The following is a 24,363-nucleotide window of genomic DNA, read 5'->3' on the forward strand; positions in this document are numbered from 1 at the left end:
CAAATATTATTGCCAGCAAAATGATAAGCATTCACCAGTAGCATTTTTTTTTCTGTCTTTTTTTTTCTTTTGGAGACAGAGTTGCTCTGTTGCCCAGGCTGGAGTGCAATGACACGATCTCAGTTCACTGCAACCTTTGCCTCCCAGATTCAAGCAATTCTCCTGCCTCAGCCTCCAGGGTAGCTGGGATTACAGGTGCACACCACCATGCCCAGCTAATTTTTGTATTTTTAGCACAGACAGGATTTCACCATGTTGGCCAGGCTGTCTCAAACTCCTTGCCTCAAGTTATCCCCCCACCTCGGCCTCCCAATGTGCTGGCATTACTCGCCTGAGCCACCGCGAGTGGCCTCTCTATATCTCCTTCTAAAAGAGCACAGCTCCTTGCTGGGATTTTTTGTAAAGGTGAAGTACTAGGTTCATGATGGAGATATGCTTCCTTCTTTAAGACAAATTTGAGAAAGAACCTTATCTGGTTTTAGTAAAAGGATAAACCAACCAATTTGAGGTAGGAGGTGAAAGACTAATGGTAACGAAATATGAGTCCTAAAATTATATATTGAGGAAGAAATAAGACATTTAAGGAGAAACGAGGCTACTGTACCTGGAAATGGGCCCAGATGCTCCCTGCTAACTGGATCTTTGAACACCAACTCTGTGTATTTACTAAGCATCCCTTTAGAAGTGAAAACAAAAAAGGCTGGCAGGTCTTTTCTTGATTCTAGTTCATCCATCAGGAGTGGACCTTCCTCAGGCTCTGGCTCATGACCGAGATTTCATTGGTCCACTGTCCCAACAGAAGTCAACACCTCTCTAAACTGCATTTCACTTAATCTAGCTCATTAAGCATTCAAGGCAATCAGAAGGTTAAATTACACAGAACAAACACCAGTGGCTGGTATACAAATAGTAGGAGGAAGAGGTGTCCCTGGAGGGCAGAGAGTGGCAGGGTTGGTAATTTTGTGAATTGTATCATTAATAAAATATATTTTATTCTATTTGATGCTGACTTTGGGAAGTTCCTGTGTGATGATTACATTTTTAAGCAGACAATTTTTTTTATGGCTTTACTCAAGGCTAAAGGGAAATCTAATACAAAATTCAAAAAGATTTAGCTGAAATGCCCATTAAAATTTTAGTTGTGTCCTTTTAGGAGTTTTTAAGAGCTATAAATTCAAAGCTGCCCAAAACACAAAAAGAGGTAACTTTAACTATTGTATAACTCAGAGTGGGAAACTTACAAACAAAAGTATGATGGTTCTATATTTTTAACTTAAAAAATTTAGAAACTTTTATTTTCCTGGTTCTTGATATTTAAAGAAAGTTTGTGTATCAAGACGACCATCTTATTATTGAAAACTGGAATTTTTTTCAAATTAATGAAAGACAAGTTAATTTTTTTTTGTAACTTATAAACCTAGAAGAGTGCTTTGCCATAAGTTAATTAATTATGAAGTTTTAAATCTACATAATTACAGCTTTGTTGACATCAGTACCTTCTATTTTTTAGAATAGTGCAGAAAGGTGTATACTAAACCACATTTGGAAGAAGAAAAACCTGGCATCATTCTGAGAAAGTATTTTCTCTAACTCTGAGCACGCAGTGGATTCTATGGGTAAACTGAAAGGAACAGGATGGATATTGGATAGCTTCCCTGCTTTTCTAGAATCAAATGCAAAACTATTGTTTTAAGTCAAATCAATTATCAAATTGTGCCACATTATTCTTCTTATTTTTTAATCCAACATTTAAGGAGCACCTCCTATGCGTAAGATCCTTCTCTGGACATAAGGTATATTCAAAGATAACTAAGATCATCTCTCTCTCTCTCTCTCTCTCTCTCTCTCTCTCAGAGAGCTTGTAATGTATACAGGAGATAAATTACATTTGATGACAAATACCTATAGTATCCCATGGAATAAAATGTGACACAGGCAAATTGCAAAACTCACAAAGTTCCTGCTAGAAAGACGACTGTTAACGTTAAGGCTAAGAATATGAGCTCTAGAGTGAAAATGCCTGCGTTCAAATATTAACTCTGCCAACATGTTGTTTGACTTTGGGGAAACTATTTACCTTCTCCTACCTTAGTTTCCTTACCTATAAAATTTGGGAAGAACAGTTTTACCTCAATGCACTGGTGTGAGAATTAAAGGAGATGGTAAATGTAAAACTCTTCATCTAGAGCCTGGCATGTTCTAAATCTTCAATAAATCATGTCTATTTTAATTATTAAACACCTAAAATTGTCTCATTACTCACACTTCAGATCCATCTTCCATTAGTTAGAAAAATTAATAGGTGGCTATAATGTATATTCATTCTAAATGTGTGAATAGAACAAGTAAAAATCTCTTCATGAATGGAATTTAGTGAGAGAGAGACAGAAAACAGATTAGATGGCTCTCCAAGGTGGAAACAGCACATATAATTGCCCTAAGTATGTTTAAAATGTTGAAGAAAACCAGCAAGAAGGTAAGTATGGCTGCAGCAGAATTGGTGATGAGAGGTAGTAAGAGATGAGATTTGAAAGGCAATGGATGAGGCTGATAGAGTATGACTTTCTAGGCTCTTGAAAGGTCTTCCATATTTTTCTTTGAATAGAATGGGAAGTCATTCCAGGGTTTGCAGCCAAGAAGTGACAAGATCAGACTTACGCTGCAACAGGGTCACTCTGGTTGCATGTCAGAATCGATTCAGATTTGGCAAAGATAGAAAGACAAATCATGACAAAATGGCAATCATTCAGGGAAGAGGAAATGATGGTTTGGGCAGTGACCTTCTAGTGGAGATTATGATAATGGAGGACTCTTAATATATTTTGTAGCAGAAGCAACAGGTTTTGCTAAAAGATTTCCTGTCGGATTTCCCCAAGCAACTGAATGCATGCAGTTGCCACTAACTGAGATAGAGAAAACCGTGAGTGGAGCATGTTTAGGGGAGGATGTCATACATTTGGTTTTGGGGTAGGTGTAAATTTGAAATGTCTGTTTCTGCATGGAGATTCTGGATATAAAAGAGTTGGGAGGTTTGAATATATGGGTCTGAAATTCATAGAAGAGGACCAATCTTGACATAGAAATTTGGGAGACATCAACATATAGATGGTATTTAAAGCCAGGTTACTGGATAAGATCACTAAACAATAAGAGTAGATACAAAAGATTATAGTTCCAAAATCTGAGTCACAGACCACCTAGAAGGAAAGGAGATGAGGAAGAACTAGATGAGGAAACGGATAAGAAAAGAAGAGAGGGGGAAACCCCGGAAGACAAGCAAAGGATATATTTCCAAGAGCAAGGAGTGATGAGTCATGTCAAATATCCTATCAAGGAAGACAGCTAAATATCATATCAAGGAAGACAGTTAATAATTAATCATTAGATCTAGCAACATGGAGGACTTCCATAAATTTGATAAGAACAATTTCAGTTAAGTGTTACAGGTGAAAGCCCTATTGGAGTGGATCCAAGGGGAAATCGGAGGAGCCTAATTGAAGGCAGAGTATAAACTTCTTTTGACAAGTTTTCTTGTAAAGGGGAACAGAGAATTGATAGCTGAAAGAGATATTAAGAGAAGGATAACATGTGTATATATAACTAGAAACAATGCATTAAAAATAAAATTATCAATGATGTACGGTGAGGGTAAACTACTTTAGTAATGTCCTGGGGTAGATGGGGTGAATTCTTTCCTTTTTCTTTTTCTTTTTCTTTTTTTTTTTTTTTTCGATGGAGTCTCTATCGCTCAGGCTGGAGTGCAGTGGCGCCATCTCGGCTCACTGCAATCTCTGCCTCCCGGCTTCAAGAGATTCTCCTACCTCAGCCTCCTGAGTAGCTAGGATTACAGGTGCCTGCCACCACGCCTGACTAATTTTTGTATTTTTAATAGAGAGAGGGCTTCACCATATTTGTCAGGCTGGTCTCAAACTCCTGACCTCAGGTGATCCACCAGCCTCGGCCTCCCAAAGTGTTGGGATTACAAGCATGAGTCACTGCACCTGGCTGATGGGGTGAATTCTAATCCTAGGAGCACGTAGGATGGTAAATGAGGTAGAAAGACATTGTGAAAGTTTTATTCTGATTATCTCTATTTTCTCAAAGAATTAGGAAACAAACCATAAATAAAGAGTGTTTAAAAAGAGGTGAAGTTTTCAAACATTTTCTAGGAGGAGGCTTCTTTTACCTAATCCTATAAGCAATGATAACGGGCTGTCTAGTATACAGGGACTACCTGTCCAGCAAGCTTGTGATCTGGATGTTTCAAGTTCACTTTTTCTCTTTTTGCTGAGATGGTTCAAAAAGTCAGTTTTGCTACTGTACTGTGTACTGAGAACAAAGATCATGTCTTTATATCCCTGGTACAAATCTCAGTGTCTAGCACACAATGGTCATTTATTCAATGTTTACAAAATTAGTAAATATTTTACAGCTATATTATATTGTTATATATTGCTGATTTTGTAAGTATATAGGTGTTACGGATATGTGTGTTATGTTAGTCCCTGAACCCCTCCCAGTACTAATTATACAGCTATGTACAGAATACTCGGTCTTTCTCTTGAAATTAAAAAAGAAGTATGCTGCCTTTAAGGGAATATTTTAACAGTCCAGACTCTGTGGATTTTCAGATTTAGAAATAGTCTTTTCGCCAATCTATACCCTATGCCAGAGATTCCAACTGTTTCTAGTGCACTATCAGCATGAAGAATTTCGACATGGAAGAAAGACCATGTTGTTTGAAGCCAGAGTGACTGTAATTAGAAATTACAGTCTTATCTGGTAAGTTATTTTACCACTCACATGTCCTGTGCCTACATATGGGGTTGCATATTAAATGAGATATTATGGACCAGATCAAGGTTAGTACATGGTGGGCATTCAATAAATTATAACTAAGTGACATAGTTCTTGGATATAATATTTCTATTTTAAATTATTTATTTATTTTTTATTTCTTTTTGAGATGGAGTCTTGTTCTTGTTGCCCAGGCTAGAGTGCAATGGCACGATCTCGGCTCACTGCAACCTCTGCCTCATGGGTTCAAGCGATTCTCCTGCCTCAGCCTCCAGAGTAGCTGGGATCACAGGCACCCACCACCTCGCCAGGGCTAAGTTTTTGTATTCTTAGTACAGATGGGGTTTCACCATGTTGACCAGGCCAGTCTTGAACTCCTGACCTCAGGTGATCCACCCACCTTGGCCTCCCAAAGTGCTGGGATTACAGGCATGAGCCACTGTACCCAGCAATATTTTTATTTTTAAGACAAGTTGTGATTGAAAATTATCCAATTGGAGAGCACAAGTTACCTTTGACTATATTTTGATCAAGAAAAAATCATATAAGTGGAAGCCCATTGTTATACAAATGTAAGACTCCTAGGTATCCAATGACCTAGGAGAAAATATTATAATCAAACTTATTTCATAGCCTGAAGAAGGCCACTCATATTCAACAGGTGACATTTGGACAAAGAGGCAAACTAAATAACGTCAATGAGAGAATGTATCTTCCCCATTGAAAAACCACAGAGGCTTCTGCAAGTGTTTGGATCAGAAGGAACATCATCATTTCAGTGAAGAAGATAACTTTACCCTAGTTGGGCCAGTATTTTACTGATTGGCAAGAGTGCAAGAAACAACAGTAGAGGAAGTCCTCTAGTGGACACATGAAAGAGAATAAAATTACTCTATTCTCTTGCCAAACGCATTTGAGCAGATGACCCTCCTTGGTTTCATGAATAATTCTGCCAAACTGTCAAGTGGAGACTCAAGTCAGTTTTAATTTGAAAATTGAGGCCAGGTGCGGTGGCTCACGCCTTTAATCCAAGCACATTGGGAGGCCAAGGTGGGTGGATCACTTGAGGTCGGGAGTTCAAGACCAGCCTAGCCAACATGGCGAAACCCCATATCTACTAAAAATACAAAAACTAGCCAGGCATGATGGCAGATGGCTGTAATCATAGCTACTCGGCAGGCTGAGGCAGGAGAATCACTTGAACCCAGGAGGCGGAGGTTGCAGTGACCTGAGATCGCACCACTGCACTCCAGCCTGGGGATAAAGTGAGAGTCTGACTCCAAAAGAAAAAAAAAATTGAACAAAGAAGTAACCAAGTAACTTTATTTGATATTAGCCAGTGAATTAAGTCATAAGAATTACATGAATGTTCCTAATATGACACTCATTATTAAGTGACATCTTCATAGAGTCATGTCAACAGAGAAAGAGAATGGCCACTGTTTCTCTCTTGTCCGGTTTCTCTCTGTGTCAAATCTCCCATTTCTCTGAAGCTCTTTATCTCAGTCAGCTGACTAGGACCGAGCTACTTAAACCAAGTTCTCTTTGATTTTCAGTTAACACTTCTACCCTGCTTGGTTTGCAGCATACTTCACAGATAAGAAAAAAAAAAAAAAAAAAAAAAAGCAACTGAATGCTTTTATTCCCTCTTTGGAGAAGTTGCCAGCATGACTTGCCTTCCTAGAAAAGCCATAAGCTTTTAGTAGTAGTTACTATCTTATGCTTGATGTTTGCTTCTCCATAACAACCAGTACAGTGAGCAGATGTATGATTGATGGGTTAGTGACTTGTAGAAATACTTTTCATAGTAGGTAGTGAACCTAGGAGTGAAGAAAACTCTCTGCCACAGATGAAATTTCCAATACCCCTGCAGTGCTAATCACGATTTTCCTGTTGCTTTACTTATTTGACATCGATTTCACATCAGCCTCCACCACGTGCTACTCTACTGTTGATGTTTCATTGCTTTTACATTGGCTCTCTTTGGCCCCTACCAAAAAACTCTGGAGACATTTTTTTTTTTCTGTTGCTTTTTTGTGGAAAATGTCAAGTCTGTAAAAATTTAAAGTTTATGCAAAGACCAAAAAAAGGCAGTTTGCAGAAAAACTTCACTTGACATCTTGACATGTCTTTTTCCTCCACCACTAACACCACCACTTTTGAGCCTTTTCCTCTTGCTTTTGTTATTCTGTTCTATGACGGCAACTATATTTAGTACCATGGACTATCTCCATTCTTAAAGGCAAAGAAAATCTTAATTATGCTAAAGGCTAAGCATCATTTAATTACACTTTTTGAAGAACATTAAGACACTAAGAATATATAACTGCCAGGTGAACTTAGTAAAGTAGCGAGATTAGGCAGTACAGTTCCAATTCAATGAGCAGCAGCCTGAATTTAAAAAATGTAAGTGAATAGAAGAGAAAATGCGATTAAAATGTCAGTCCTGCCAATGGCCAATTACCTTCCCCCCAAAATACACTAATAGACTTCCTCAAGCAGTTTATTGTGTCTCTTATCTGCACCATCACCTTTCTTTGTGGGCTGGTGAGGTCTCCAGTATGGTTTCCAAAATAGTTTCTTACTATTGAAGCAGAGGTAAGCCTTCAAAAATTGTATTATTATTTGACAACCAAGAGCTTACTTTCCCTGTTCTGGTTTATCTTCCTAAAAGGAATTGCCACCTTAGGACTTTCAGCCATAGTATTCTCTGCCTCCGACTCACAACAGACAAAAACCAACCAACAAACAAAAAATGGTATGGGTAGTTGGGTAAACAGGATAGAAATGACTCAGAAGTATTGAAACTATAATTGGGTAAGGTAAAAAGTGGAGAGATTAAATCTAAGATCCAAGGAGCGGATGCTCATCACGACGTCCCTCACTATGAAGAAGCTCCTCTGATATCAGGCTCCCCAGAATCACCCATCATCCACATCTACTCTGTTCCAATTCACCCTCTCCAGGTTACTGCTTTTAAGACTTTGATTTTATTATCTATTCAGTTGATAATTCAAATATATATATGTATAGTCTGTATAATAAATATATGTATATATAAATAAATATTTATATATTATAAAATATTTAAAATATTCTATATTTTATAATATATAAATACAACATATAATATATTTAGGTGTAATATGTTAATATATAATATGTAATGTATTAATTAGTATATAATTCATATATTTGTTAATATAATATATAAATATATGTTTATTTATAATATAAATAAAAACATACAATATATATTTTATAAACATGTAAAATATATTGTATTTATATATGTTTACTTAGTACCTCCTCTGAGCCAGTTATCACGTTACAGAAAAGGGATAGGGAAATAAAATAGCATATGGTGCTTTTCGGAAAAGAACCACACAGTCTTTCACAAAAGCTTCCACCAAGTGCAATAGAGCATAGAAGAAAGAGTGACCAACAATATCTGGGGACACCAGCAAAAGCATCACAGGTGCGTAGAACTTGAGCTTGGACATAAAAAGTAAGCAGTAGGGAAGATGACCCATTAGAGAGGACAGCAGGGACAAGAACACAGTGGCTTAAAAGACAATGCTACATCCAAGGAAATGCATTTGTTGAAATGGCAGTCATGCAGCATACATTGAGGGAAAACAGAGATTACAACAAATGAAGCTAAAAAATGTGTACTGGGCACAGACCATGATAGAAAATTACATCACTAATGGGAAGCTCCCAGAGAAGAATTTTTTGAAGAAAATAATATGATCATTTATCCTTATGGGCAGTTAAAACTCGAGTCAAGGAAACCAACTAGAAAGTCATCAATATGTCCAAAAAGAGATAACATAGCCTGTGTGAAGGCAATGGCCATGGAGATGGAGAAGAGGAAAAAGATTGAAGATATACAGTAGTTAAAATTTACAGAATTGATTTATACTGGAAGATAAGCAAGGAGACTGGAGAAGCTCCTTGTTTTCTGACTCAGGCTTGTGGATGGCTTATAGTGTCCTTAATAAAACTGAGAATATAGGAAGAAAAATAAGTTGAGCAAATATGATACTGTTCAGATTTAAGCATGTTTGAGTTATTTGTGGAACCTCTCAGGCATCGATGCCTAGCAGGCACTTAAATATATATGCCTGTAATTCAGGAAAGAGTTCTAAGATGGAAACTTGAATGTCGGACACCACAGCACACAGGTGCTAATAAAAGCTATGTCTTTATACAAGAAAGCTTTCAAAGTCCCTACCAAACTGCTTCAACCTACAATTCTAGCATCATCTATAATTATTTTTCTAATCAATTTATTTCCTACAGAGAGCATATTCTTTTCACTAAATCAACACAGATGTCATGCATTTTTATCCTCATGCCCTTGTTCATACTGTGTCTCCCTCCTCTTCCTTCATTTTGACTCTCAACATGCTATTTTTTTCTTTAAAATAAATCTACATTCCTTTCAGTTTGGGAACTCTTTCATGGTTAGGTCAATCACACCAATACTTATTGCTACTTCTTTTAAATCCCTATAGGATATAACTGTCATTCTCGACCATTAATTACTTATCTCTTAATGTTAATTTATAATTTTATACTAATTTATGTTAATGTATAATTTTAGTTTACATGTTTATAATATTTGTGTAATTTACTGTTTTCAATTTTCTTGTATTTAAAGGTAATGAATTATACCCTACAAGATCGCATATAATATACTATGCCACATACAAAATAGGTATGTAACAAATATTTTCTGCCAGCTTTGTAATAGAAATATTGCAGTAATTACAATATTAATAATGCTGACAAAGTCTCTTTAAAAAATGTACGGTTTAAATGAAATAATTTGTTAAAAGCATATTATAATTATAAAGCATTTTATAAATTTAAGAAATATTACAATATCAAGTAAATGATAAGTGTATGAGAACTATCATATCCACTATGTACAATGAGTGATTATAAGACATTTTAGGTCATCTAATGTAACATTACAGACCAGACCTTGGATAACACTGCTTCAGAGGCTTAGACTGTTGGCCTTTAAGAGCAGGACCCCTATATTAAGAAGTGACAGAAACATTTGTGTTCTGAACTAAAAAAGCAAAGAGAAGAAAAACAATTTTAGAATTATAGCCACTCTGAAGAATGTCATGTCAACTCTTTTATTCTTTTACTTCCTTAGAATTATGTTTTAAAAAATGATGTCCACCTGTAAACATTCTTTAGAAAGCAAAAATGACCATAGAAACCAACTTTGAAAAATAAGAAGAAAGTTGGAAGCTTACACTACCTGAACTCTAAACTTAATTGCAAAATGTTAGTAATGAAGACAGTGGCACCATGACAAAAAACTTAAACCAATGGAACTGAATAGACCATCCAAAACTATGCTGATACTCATAGGGTAAACTGCTCTGTGATGAAGATACCAAAACAATTTGTTAAAAAGGATCAACAAACGGTGCTGTGACGATTGGATATCATTTCTAAGAAATGAATTTTAATCTTTACCTCAGAGTTTATACAAAATTTAACTTAAAAGTGATAAAAGTCGTAAATGTAAAAACCAAAAATCTGAAAATTTTCAAAATTTTTTATTTCAATAGCTTTTGAGGTGCAAGTGTTTTTTGTTACAGGGATCAATTATAGAGTGGTGAATTCTGAGATTTGAGTGCACCCATCACCCAGGTAGTGTACATTGTACCTAATGTGTAGTTTTTTATCCTTGGCCTCCCTCTCGCACTCCTCCTTCTGAGGCTCTAAGTCCATTATATCACTCTCTATGCCTTTGTGTACTCACAGCTTAGCCCCCACTTATAAGCAAGACACACGGTTTTTGGATTTAATGGCCTCCAGTTCCACCTAAGTTGCTGCAAAAGACATTCTTTCATCCCTTTTAATGGCTGAGTAGTATTCCATGATGTATATATATCACAAAATTTCTAAAAGAAAATAGAGAATAAAATCTTAGTGATCTTTGGTTTGGCAACAAATTTTTAAATGGGACACAATAAACATGACCAATAAATGCAAAAATAAAAAATTTGGACTACGTCAACATTTTTTTAAAACACAGTCTTCAAAAGGCACTGCTATCAAATGACAAATCACAAACCTAAAGAAAATATCTGCAAAACATATGCCTAACAATGGTCTTGACTTTAAATAGATAAAGAATACTTACAGTTCAATATTTAGAAGACAAATAATTTTATCTAAAAACAAGCAAAACATTGAATATATGCTTCACAAAGATATATGGATATCAAATAAGTCTAGGAAAAGATGTTCAATATCATTAGTCATTAAGAAAATACAAATTTTAATCACAATGAAATATTTCTTCACACCCACTATAATGACCAAAATTAAATAAAAATAACCTTACAAATTGCTGTTGAGAATGTCAATTGGATCTCACGTTCTTTGCTGATGAGAATGTAAAATGGCACAGCCCCTTTGGAAAAAATGTTTCATAGTTTCCTCGAAAATTAAATATAGATATAATATATAATCTAGACATCTCATTCTTGTATATTTACCCAAAAGAAATGAATAACTGTATGTCCAATGAGAGATTTGTACACACATGTCTATAGAAGTTTTATTTGTAATAGGAAAAGTCTGAAAACCATCAGTATGTCCACCAATATGTGAATGAGTAAACAATTTATAATATACCCACACAATGTAACACTAGAAAGCAATAAAAAGGAACAAAATATTGACCTGCACAACAACAGGAATTTATCTGAAAATGATTGGGTTGAGTAAGAGAAACTGGATAACAAAGAGCTCATAGTGTATGTTTCCCTTTATGTAAGATTCTAAAAAAAGAAAACTCATCTATGGGGACAGAAAGCAGATCAGTTGTTGCCTGGGATCAGGGGAATGGGGGTAGGAGTAGGAAGAGAAAGAAAGGTGTGACAAGAGGCATAAGAAAATTTTAAAGGGTTATAGATATGTCTATCATCTTGATTGCAATGTATATACATATGTCAAAATTCATCACATTGTACACTTTAGTTACAGGCAGTTTATCAAATGTCAATTATACTTCAATAAAACTATAAAAATATACTATAGACTAAATGTCCACATCAAACATAAAACACAATGCCAATTGGTATACGTTCTTGAGAAATGAAAAATCACCAGCTGAACTTCTATGTCCACCAAACCACCCACTTTGCTTTATGTTTCTTTTACTGAGCCTCCCAAAGTCTCACATTCATGAGCCATATTGTATCGGATCAGTGGAGGAGGAAACTCAATAATGTATCTAGAGACCAGTCAGTGCATGAATCCATCTCTTCAGCATCAAATACTGCTCAACACAATATAGCCCTGTGTTTGGGTGAGGACCCAGGAGTTTTGCTATGTCAGTAAAGCAGAAAGCTTTTCTGTCAGTAATGATGATGTCCTTTCACTGACAAATTCCTTGTGTTTAGGACCAGGCTTTTACTGCCATATATTAGAAATCACCCTTCACCATAGGACTTCTATGAAACACTTTTATCACCCTCTTTACAAAGTGAATCTTGAACACTTTTCTGCCATTCGCAAGTTCATTTTATGATATGTGCGTGTTTCTAGGTGCATCAATAGATTATAGGGATGTATCATATAGACCACAATAAGAGTTATGACTGTAAATTAAAAGACAATCTGAGTTGTGTAAGTAATATGCAATATCAGATGACTTCAGCTGAAAATAGAATTGCTATACATATACGTCCAAGAACAAAGAAACCAAGTCTTCTGTGGAAGAAAAAGGAGCTTACCAAATGGGAGTGAGCACTGGCTTCTTGCTTCCACCAGATATTCTCAGCCTCATGCACTAACAGCATCACTCGAAGCCTTAGCTGTGAGTCAGTCCTGACCATGAGTCGGGTATGTATCAGGACATACCATCTACCAAAAAGATGCAATATCTGCAATTTCTCTTTCCACCATTAAAGTTGGTGTCAACTTCGAGCACTTGCATAGTCACTGAGTTGTTGAGTCCTAAGGTTTGATTTTTGGATTAATTAATTATATTTCAATTCACTTCAGTGAATATTCACTGAACCCTGCTCTATACCTTAAATCAAAGAACTACATGGAAAAATACTGACCAAAATTTTACAAGTTCGTGAAAATAGAAATCTAAAAAACACATAGACCTTCAAGAATTTATATGTGAAACGGTAGAATAACTAACTACTAGCCTTCTTACTAATGCTGGTCACACACCTAGTTATTGTTTGGTTCCAGGGCCAATTTCTGTTACTGTCCAAAATATTCTTGCTATCACACCAGAGACCATTTTGGATTTCCTTGGGCACTGATCCACAATTTATGTGTTTTCCAAACATTTGAACACTGTGGGTTGGCTGCTTGGAGACCCATCTTGGAGTCATCCCTTTCATTAATTGTTAGCCCTGCCCATTCCTGCCTCATTTATCTTCCCTTAAATGTTCCATAAATTTTTTACACCCAGTTATCTACAGGCTATGACACTCTGGTCAATATTAGCTCCAAATATCATTATGGACCACTTTGGTATTCAAATATTTTCCCTGTCTTACTACAAATTCAAGGAGGACATCCAAAGTAAGTGTAAATGTCAAGGACCAAGAGGTTGAATGCCAGACAGAGGTTCAAAAAAAAAAAAAAAAAAAAAAGACTATAATTTTACTCAAACGTAAAATTAGAAAGAAATGATTTGGTCATTCTAGGAAGACAATCACTAGGAAAAAAATAGTTTTTCTAGAATTGTAGAATCGAAATTTGCTCATTGACATAGGGAAAGAAGAAAAATTGTACATAGGAAGATTTCTAAAATGCAAAAGGACAGAGTTAATCTATGAGAGCTGGTCCTACAGAAAGAGAAGAGGTTATAAACAGGTGCAAAGGAGAAAACGGCAAAGATGAGGGATGCAATTTTATGGGATGCTAAGATAGGCAAAGAGGGGGACAGGAAGACCTCTGATAAATTTTGAAATGTTGAAGAAGGTAGAGAAACTCAAATCAGAAGTTTTTCATTTTAATCCTGCCCAGCATAATAGGTGTGGTTAGGACCTTCAGATGATACATGTAGGGGCAGGGATGTGAGGATGTTAATAATGTAGAGTAATGTAGAATGGCTGCTCTGTAGGAGACTTTCCTGCATCCCCCATGAATATAGAAATAGATAAATTAAAGGATTGCTGAGTAGCGGGGAAGTTGTGACTTTACCTAGCGTGAAATGGCAGTGGGCCCAATTATCTTAGCTTCGTGACTTTCTTCAGCTCATGCTAATTGTCCGGTAAGAAGGTCAGTGACAGGGCTTGACAGGGTTATCCTGGGTTAGGGATCTATAAAGTAGGCTTGGCAGAAGATTGGGAGTGGCAGTGGCAGATTCTAGGATGCTCATGAGGCATCACTGCCTTGTCTGAGCAGGAGTCCCAAACTTTGCACGAAGGCAAGTGATCAAGACACAGTTGGTGGGCTATAGAACTGGGAGAGCTTCAGGGATTAGAGGCTGTGAAAACAGTGAAAGCGCGTGGGCAAGAATAAGATATTAGAAGAAGGACTTGGTAAAAGGTAATTTTTTTAAGAAAAAAAAAAAAGCATCACAGAGATTCCAAACTGAATGATAATGAGGTCTTTCGGGCATCTTCACCACTATATGGCTGAAAAGGAAGGAATGTAAAGATGAAGAAAATGGCAAAAACAGAATACAAAGCAAAATTGTAATAAAAGTGCTGTATTCATTGAGGAAAACAGGAATGCCCTGGATGTAGAGAGATAAATGTGGTGAACAAGGTCATTAAAGGATGCTAAAGCAAACGACATAAACTTCAAAGCTAAACAAGTTATTGAGTGAAACACACTCTAGAAGTAGCCACAGCATGAGAGAGGTTTTGTTTGTTTGGTTGCTTGTTTTTTGTTGTTTTTGTTTTTGTTTTTGTGTTTTTGAGACGGAGCCTAGCTCTGTCGCCAGGGTTGAGTGCAATGGCACAATCTTGGCTCACTGCAACCTCTGCCTCCTGAGTTCAAGCGATTCTCCTGCCTCAGCCTCCTGAGTAGCTGGGATTACAGGCACACACTGCCACACCCAGCTAATTTTTGTATTTTTAATAGAGACTGGGTTTCACCATGTTGGCCAGGCTAGTCTTGAACTCCTGACCTCGTGATCCACCCACCTCAGCCTCCCAAAGTGCTGGGATTACAGGCGTGAGCCACCGTACCCAGCCAAGAGAGGTTTTTAAAAAGTCTGATTTCATCAGCTCATCCCAAGAGTTGTCAAGGAGAGGTAATAAAGAAGCCTTTAGTGGTAAATAATTCAGGAAAAGTAATGTTACTGGGGAAAGCCAATTTTCAATTAAAGCAAGAGAGGGAAACAGCATTAATAGAACACTTTCAAATTATAAGGAAATTTCCTTGCTTAAAGTACCACAAAGTTTCCATATAAGACAATTACAGCAGTAGCAGAAGTGAGAGAAAATGTGGGAAGCTCTTAAAGCAGGAAGAGATTAACCTGAAAAAAGTGGGAGTGAAGAAGTCAGGAAAGAAAGGATTTGCTCCTAACACGGTAAGTGTTAGCAATTGGCATCAAGGAAGGAAACCAAAAGCACCTTGGAAAATATATGCTAGAGACATTTAAGAATTAGATAGCTTAGCTCTACTCAACTCATATTTGCTAAATTCCTACATTTTGGCATTACTACGTACAGATAAGATTTTAATATTAAAAAAGGTTAAAAGTAGAGTGAGAAAAAAATTTAGAATTCATTCAGTCCTAACAGTAAGAAAACTTGAGTCTAATGAAGTTAAATAACATCCTATCTTACTCGGTTTGGGAATAAAATGTATGTCTTTTAACCGTGCTGCCCCTAATTAACTGTCAATCAAAAGACTCATATTTTAGCCACAGTTCTATCATTGACTAGCTTTCTTCTCTTTATTCTTTATCGCTTTGCTTCTTTCCTTCTGTTATTATTATCAATATTTTTTGGTATAAGTTACACAAGAAGGCAGAGAGCTTAATTTCCCTGTGTCACTTGGTGGTAGGGTTGGTGGTAGGGTGGGTGGTAGGGTAAACCTAAGCTGGGACTGTGTGCATTAGACTCATTTCTTTTCTCAAGGAGAATAACAGGGTGAACCTTTGAATTTGAATTCAGGATACTTACATTTCCATTGGCAATTTTAATAGAAATGTTATTTTATTAAAATTGCAAACAGCTATGGAGTTTTCTTTGTACCCTGTTTTTTTTTTTTCTCCCATGCATTTCTCATATTCTGTCCCGATGGAATTGTCTGTAAAACATTAACAGACTTTGCTGCTGACAAAATATTTGAACTTGATCAAGTCAGTCCCTCTTTGTGGGTCATAAGTCACTTGTATGTGAAATGAAGATATCATGCTACACTTATTCCTCAAGTCATGAAAGAAGATATGAGTTTGCTATGAAATTCATCTTTCCTAGCCTCTCCTTTCCCCACAAAACTTCAGAGTGTTAGGACTTCCCTAACCTCCATGGGTTCAGAAGTCTATTTGGTTCTGAAACGTGTGGCAGATGAAATTGAGATTGCAATTTATATCGAATAAAAGTTACTCATTCTCACAAAGTCCACTGTAAGCCTGAATGAATCTCAGCATACCTTCTTCCAGGTGAAACTTCAGATTACAGGCTTCTCTGACCTCATGGCGTGTCCACATCAGCAGACTCTGTCAAGATCTTTGGGTGGACTAGAATCAAACGCTGAAAATAAAATGCTTCACAAAAAAATGGCATGCAATATTACTGCTTGTTATGTAGGCTAAACAAGTCCTATAGCCCTGCAGAATTTCAGGGGATGAGATAAGTGGAACCCTTCTACGTCCACTGATGCGAAAACTTGTTAATAATAAATAGATGAAATACTGCAGATGGAAACATGGCATATAAGTTCCATTTTTTTCCTACTTTAAGTGGAAAATTGTAACTGGCTATTAATAGCCAGTAGTAGCCAGTAATAATTCAATTAGCTAGGCATTATTGTATTAACACAATATTACAATGTTTGCAATAACAGACAGTTGTTCTTGTTTTGGTTTAAGTTTTAACTAAGGGGAATCTGTTGCTTTTTAAATGGTTATAAATAAAGAATATTTAAGAGTCATGAACTTTAATCAGAGTATCCATAGATTTAATTCTCTTTATATAATTTCAAATTCTGGGGGTTTTATTCTTTGTGGAGTTGAGTTTTTCTGTTGCTTTTTTTTTTTTTTCTTTTATTCTGGTCTGGAAGCATATGTAGAGTCTAAAAGTCAGTTATCCGTTATGGAACTCTGTTGTATTAAATTATATATTACAAAACATTAAAATGTAATTCTTATCCAGCCTGTTGCTCCATGCTATATTTAAGAAAAGGCTTCTAGCAGTGTTATTTCAAGAAGAGAATTAAGAAAAGACTGCAAAAATTAAATTCACATGCAAAAAGCTTGGATTTCTCATCCATCTATGTGACAAAATTACCCCAAATTTACTCAAAATTAGTAAGTCTGAGATAGTTGTTTGGGTCCCTGCTTTAGGATGTTCCTGAAGATGCATCTTACTACTGATGTTTTCTGTTTTCTTTATTTGAACTTTATCTGTGGATAGAAGGAGATTTTCACCAGTAGCCTGCCAAGACATCATGGGAATTTTTCCAGCATGGCTTCATGCTATGGTTAGCAGACAAAATAATCGATCTATATGTTCTCTCTAGGCCCGTTCACATTTTCCTCATATAGTATGTTCCCACAACAATTACTAAGTAAACAAGCAGGATTCATGATTTTGGACCTCTGGCCACAGTTTACTGGACCAAATGCAGGGACCATGTGACCTCAAAGGAAGAGGCAGTATCTGCCTTAAAAATTATCAGGGCTTACTGAGCTCTGACACAGATATACCCAGAAAACTAGCTGCATTTCCCTCTCTAAGGTCCGTAGAACAGTGCTTTAACTTTAGAAAAATGTAATTTTTATGTGTTTGCTTTGCTTAAGGGATTTTCTATGGCTTTGTATCCTTTTATAACCAAATATTCCTGATGGAGACCTTAGGAACATATCTGTATGATTGTAATTACAATACAAAGTAACAGTTTTGAGCACTTACTATGTTTCAGACACTATTTTTCAGTTCTCTCTTTTTATCTCTCTATATATAGTGCTTGAAAGTATTTATATACATATATATGTATACATTTTTTCAATTGTCACAGTTGCTTAAGATATTATCCCCAATTTACAAATAAATAAACCAAGGCACATAAAGGATAAATCATCTGCCAAAAATCACACAGCTAGTAAGTGGCACAGCCAGCATTCAAACCTATGAAGGTTAGCGCTAGAGCAAGTGCTCTTGAAAGTGGACCATAAGGAATTTCAAAGCCAAACACACCCAGAGACAGAAGTCTGAGAAAGCACTGGGAATATGAGGGAGTATCAGGGATACCAGGGACTAGAGTACAGAGATCAGAGTCTTGCACTAATTGCTTGAGAAGTTTGCTGAAATCCTTACTCAGAGCAATGCTGTGGAGAGGAACATGAAAGGTAAATATGGTGGAAGAGAGAGGTGCTCTTGCTTTTGCCTTTTGGCCCCTTAAGTGAGAGTTTATAAATTAAGACAACAGCTTATGTGCATTCATCATTTGTTGAGTGACTAGGTTCAGCAAGTTTCTATTTTCTCTGGGAGATAATAGATTTAGATGTTTTAAACTATAATTTTTTCCTACTGTTAATAAACTCTGAGTGCCATAGTGACTGGCAAAGATTAAATAATAAATAAATGGATGAGTTATTATAATTTTATAATCAGCTGTATCCAACAATTGAATTAGTCTCTAGCACTTCATTACCAGAAATGGCACAGATTAATCTGCTACCTGAATAGATTTCTATAAAGATACACCACTAGTCATGCTTCTAATTTCCTCCCCCTTGACAAGAGGCATTGGAGATATTGTGAAGTGTGGCTGATTTTTATCCACTGTGCTAAACAAGGCACCTTTTGTTATCTCCATCATACTCTGTTCCTTTGCGGGAAACACTTAGCATGACTCACGGTACCTGCTGGTGTCTATTACCTTGGGCTATGTAAGAGGTAAAATAACAATGGCTGGATTTAAAGGGCCAAAAGTAATAAGGAGGTAGAAAGAAAATCAACTGGAATAAATGGTTACACAAGGACATAGCAAATGTCTGGTAGCTACATGTCGAGGCTTGGCAGTGCTTCTGGGACCCCATTTCTCATAAGGGTAAAACAAAATGTCCTACATTCTGGGCAGCAGGAAACAAATCAGCAACCCTGCAGGGAGAAAGGATTGCGATTGCTCTGGCACTTAGGTCTAGAAGTGATAGGTGGATGAGTCAAAATCATTGCAGGTTTTTGAGAGTATCTTACTATTAACAGGTGAACATAAAGTCTGGTATACAGGTTGGGATAAAGGGGATAATGTTAAAGAATATGTCTACACAAAATCTTCACAGATGGGGGCTACAAAGAAATAGGACTCATTTTTCCTTTTACCAGTGAAGTCAAATGCTTTTTTAAAAAATTAGACACTGGAATTATGAACAAGCTACTTGTGCAATAATGTGTCACTTTCTTTGTACCTTCGAAGTCTAGCTCCAGGATCCATGTATTTTGTACTCTGTATTTAGGGATTTTCTAAGTGCTGTGGCCCCTGTTGTGCAACTTTACTGCAGTAATGGTCCCTATTCATTCATCAACTTGGCTTATACCGAGCAATTTTATAATCTACAATTTTCTTATCTATTAGTTTATTTTGTCATCGACCTACGTTCTGTGAATATAATGATGACTTGGAAAGATAAAACTTGTATACAAATTCCTGAGATTGTTCTGGTAGTTCTGGGTGGAGTCTAGATATTTAATTTTTGAGCAAATTTGACTCAGTTGATCCCTATGTAGCTGTTCCAAAGACCACACTTTGGGAAACGTTTCCCTAGAGTCACTAGGTTTGCAGGTCCCATTACTTAAGAATAACCCTGACCTGGGTTCTGCTTAATTACCAATTTGGACTTAGGTTCAAAGAAGAACTGCAGAACAAAGGGTGGAGATGAAGGCCAGGAGAGTCCGCCACAGGCCCTTAATGCATTCATCTCCATGCCTGGACTGGTTGTCCCTACACTGGGAAGCAAGGCTCATTTGCATGAGTAGAGAGAAAGTTAAGAACAAGTTTATAGGAAAGTGAAGTTTCCTAACCTCTTAGATATGTCCATTCTAATGATCAGAATATCATTCATTTCCAATGAGCTACTGAATATAATTAAGAGAGATAAGGTGATTAATACCCTAATTGGGATCTGCAATCTCAAAATAGTAGGTTTAATCTCTCTCTGTTATGGTTTAGAAATCCTAGAGTGTCTTTGATTGATGTTATTCTTTATTTAAGGTTGTTGGACATACCAAAACCATTTGTATATTTTTGTTATTATTCCTATCAAGTCCTCTACAATCCCACTTTTAAGGAGCGCATGATATAAGTCCCAAGAAGAACCTTGTGATAGTTCAATCAATTGCCAAGCAACTATATATAATGTGGCTGAATTTGCTTCCTACCAGTCATACTCTATTTGCAATCAAAATTTGAACCTTAGTACACATGAAAAAAAATGGATATACTGCAAAAAATCAAATATAAAATTGGTCTTTTATGGTTCATGGTAAAATGGATGATGGGAACTATTACATTATATACAGCATTTCACTTAATGTATCTATTTTCCAAAACGGTTTAGTAAAACCCTCACTTTACACAATCTACTAAACAAAGCCCCCCAATATAGTATTTAGGGGAGCCAAACCATGTATGAAACTCACAACTACCCCAGTAAAGTGAGAAAGATTCCTTTTAAAAATTGGGCCTTGTGTTTAATTAAGCTTGCAATCCATGACTGCTTCTGTGAATTAAGAGAAATTTTTATCTCCTCATTAACCACTAGCTCCTATATATTTCTTTCCTTTGGAATCTAAAATAAATCAAATCAGGAAATATTTTTAGCTTTTGAGTTGATTAACTATTTTGCCAACATTTATAGGAGGTATTTGTTAGGACCTATGGGAGCAATTTCTTAAAATAAGTACTTACAAGTTGCCTGCTATTTGCCTAAAGTGATCCTTCACCTTAAAGCGTAGTGTGATGACTGAATGTCAGTGCTATTTCTCTGATGGCCAACAATGATCCTCTCTCTAAGGGCAGTAGCCTCATTCATTTTAGATGACATTCCACAGTAATAGATCATGTCTGACACTTAACCCTTTTAAAACTCAGTAGAAATACAGGCTCCTGTTGTGTTAATGTCTATAGGAGAACCAAATGTGCTCAGGGAGGCAATTACTCCTTGTTAAGGAAAGTCTTAGCCTTCACATAGCCTGGTTTTTAATGTTTTTCAAAAGCTCACTGGTCAGAGTGGATAAGCCTGTCAGCAAATTGCCCATATTAAAATTTAATTGTATTATTTTTGCAGAATAGTGGACTACTTCATGCAGTCGACTTTCTCTAACACCAAATGTAGAATATTAGAAACAAAAGTCAAAAGAGACAACAATGAAATCCTGAAATATGAAAGCATAATGGGTATTTAGAGATGATGGCGTTTCATCTCTTCATTTTACAAATGAAGAAAATGGATTCCTGAGAGAGGTATCACTGCTTTCTAAATATACACTTTTTAATGACTCTGTTTTTCCTACCTTTACCTGGACTTTCAGCTCCTTTTTTTCCACTTGAGCAGCCTCTATCTACCCCAAAGCATTAATTCACAGACTGCAGGTCCATAGCACTTTGTTCAGATAGTACACCTCTACAGAACAGCATCATGATTGTGTTAAACGATTGGTTGCATGTTCATTTCTCTAATGGTAGGCAAAAGCAGTCCCTTAATTATCTTTCTATTTTCAGTTCTAACTACAATTGAAAGATAGAAGTTACAAAACTCTGAGTGACTTGATCAGTGATATGTAAGTAGCCAAGAGAACCACAGATTTTTTTTTTCAACTCTCTCCCGCTAGCACTATTTAGACTTCACTATGTTGACTCAGAGATGGTAGAAGAATTGGCATTGTCTCTTACTCTTCTCTTTTTATCAAGATGCATCCGGAAAAGGTATAAAGTGTTGAAAAGAGCCAGATGCATTCTCTCTCTCTTTTTTTTTTTTTTTTAAATGACACAGCATCTCATCTTTATGTAAAAGATAACAGGGCATTGGGATTTAAACAGCATAGGAGTAATGTGCTGGTCACTGTCTACTTGAGAAATTACTCAGGTTATCTGAATCTCCTTTCCTAAAAGGGTTATTGTAAAAATTAAATGAGATTATATTTGTACAGCATGAGCAGACAGTAGGTGTTTTGTAAAGGTTGCTTCTCCCCTATCTTCTCCTATAATTTGACACTTTATAATTTCCAGTTTTTTAACACACATTATCTTATTTGGGTCTTATTACAGTCCTGTGAGATGGGCAGGAGAGGTATTATCCTCTAATTACAGACAAAGAAAATGACATGCTTAAGATATGGTTCTGAGAAAATAAAATCAGACATTTTATACTTCTATTAGCACAGTACCCATCCAGTGGCAAGAATCGAAGCTAGCTATTTCCATGTCTAAAGTACAGGATAAACACAAGCTCCCTCTTCCATTGATACCAGAACTTCCCTTGCAAATTCCAAGGGAATCTAAGGTGAAGTGTGGAGGAGGTCTCAGAGGTAACCACCATCCAGCTGGACAAGGACTAGTTTGAGTCAGGTGTACTATCAATGTGAAAGAATTATAATGAAATGCAACAGATTAACATAAATCAAACAGGGAGGTTATTGTTACTAATTTATAAGTGAAATATACAAGATCTTTTACATACCACTGAGACACCCCAGGTCACAAATGGCCAATATTTTCTCTGAGTGGGTCAACCCATTCATTTATAGTCCCAATCTTAACCAATGGTCTTAAACACATGTGGGTAACTGATATCCCCAGGAAATCCTATCATCCCTCATGTAACAGAGAAGATGGAAGTCAGATTGCTGAGGTGCAATGTTACTGCAATTGTTTTAAGCAAGTGTGGTAGTAGGGAAGAATTTATATTCTTCTTTAAACAAGACACAAAGCTAGTAACTGACCACTGATCTTTAATTGAACTGTTGTGGAAAAGGAATGTGAATAAATATGTGCTTAGCTAAAGCTGAGACAGGGCAGTGATCACAGTTGCATGAGCCAGTTGCTATGCCTTTATATGGCGCTCACATAGAAGTGGTAGGCTCCTGCTGAGTGGATGTGGGTGAAGCCCTTTGTCCATAGCTGTCACTGTGTGCAGCCCCAGTTTTCAGACATTCTCATTTCACCTAGGTGTGATCAGTAAACACATGAAGGTGATTTTCAGGTTGACCAATAATGGTAACACGCTGTTAGTGAAGCGAGGTATTTTATGATGTTTCGGACTTCCCATTCTATCTGAGGATGTGCTAACTCTGACTTTACCTGGGCACCGCCAATAGGAAAGGGGGCCTTGTAGAATTTCTGTTCACCTTTAAAGACATACATATGGTTTCTCTTTTAATTTCTAGTTATCATTTCTACTCCTTAACTTTACCATGCTTTGGTCAACATCCTACAATTCTCCTTTCCAAGCCCTGAAATAAAATGCAATTGAAATTGAAGAATATATTTAGACTTAGAGTTGGAAAGACATGATAACATTCAAGTCTTCTCAAGTGCTAAGTTTCATAGGAGCCAACTTTTAACCATTTTTCTTTCATTGTCACTCCTCCTACACCGGAATATTTCAGACATCTAGAATCAAGGAGTGGTGGGTAGGACAGCATTAGAATACAGGGGGCTTCTGGTCTTGGGAAGCAAGACATCCGGTATTTAAAAACTGATCATGAAAATAAATCAATTTAGATGCATGACAACTTCAGGTCATTTTTTAAAAAATAAGCATAATAGTTTTAGATTTACAGAAAAATTGTAAAGATAGAGTAATGAGTTCTCATGTACCTCACACCCAGTTTTCCCTATTTTTAACAGCTTACATTAGTAGGTTATATTTGTCACAATTAATAAACTGATGTATATTATTAAACAAATAATAATATAAATTATACTAAATCAATAATTGATATTAATTTAAATGAACATTCTCAAGTCTATATTTCATTCACATTTCCTCAGTTTTTTCTAATATCTCTTTTCTGTTCCAGTATTCCTTCTAGGGTAGTACACTGGATATAGTAGTTGTGTCTCCTGAAGCTTCTTTTGGCTGGCACATATTTTTAGATTTGTTGTTGTTTTTGATTATCTTAACCACTTTGGGGAGCATTGGCCAGGTATTTTGTAGAATGTCTTTCAGTTGGAATTTGTCTCACATTTTTCTGATGGAGTTATGGGCTTGGGAGAAGACCAAAGACGTACATTGACATTTCGATCACATCATATCAAGGGTAATACGAGCAACATGACTTATTGTTATTGACTGCAAGCTCGATCACTTGGCTGTGGCAGTGTTTGTCAGGTTTTCTATTGTAAAATAATTCTTTGTCACCCTTTCCATACTGA

Source organism: Papio anubis, chromosome 8, assembly GCF_008728515.1.
Source record: "Papio anubis isolate 15944 chromosome 8, Panubis1.0, whole genome shotgun sequence".
NCBI lineage: Eukaryota > Metazoa > Chordata > Mammalia > Primates > Cercopithecidae > Papio > Papio anubis.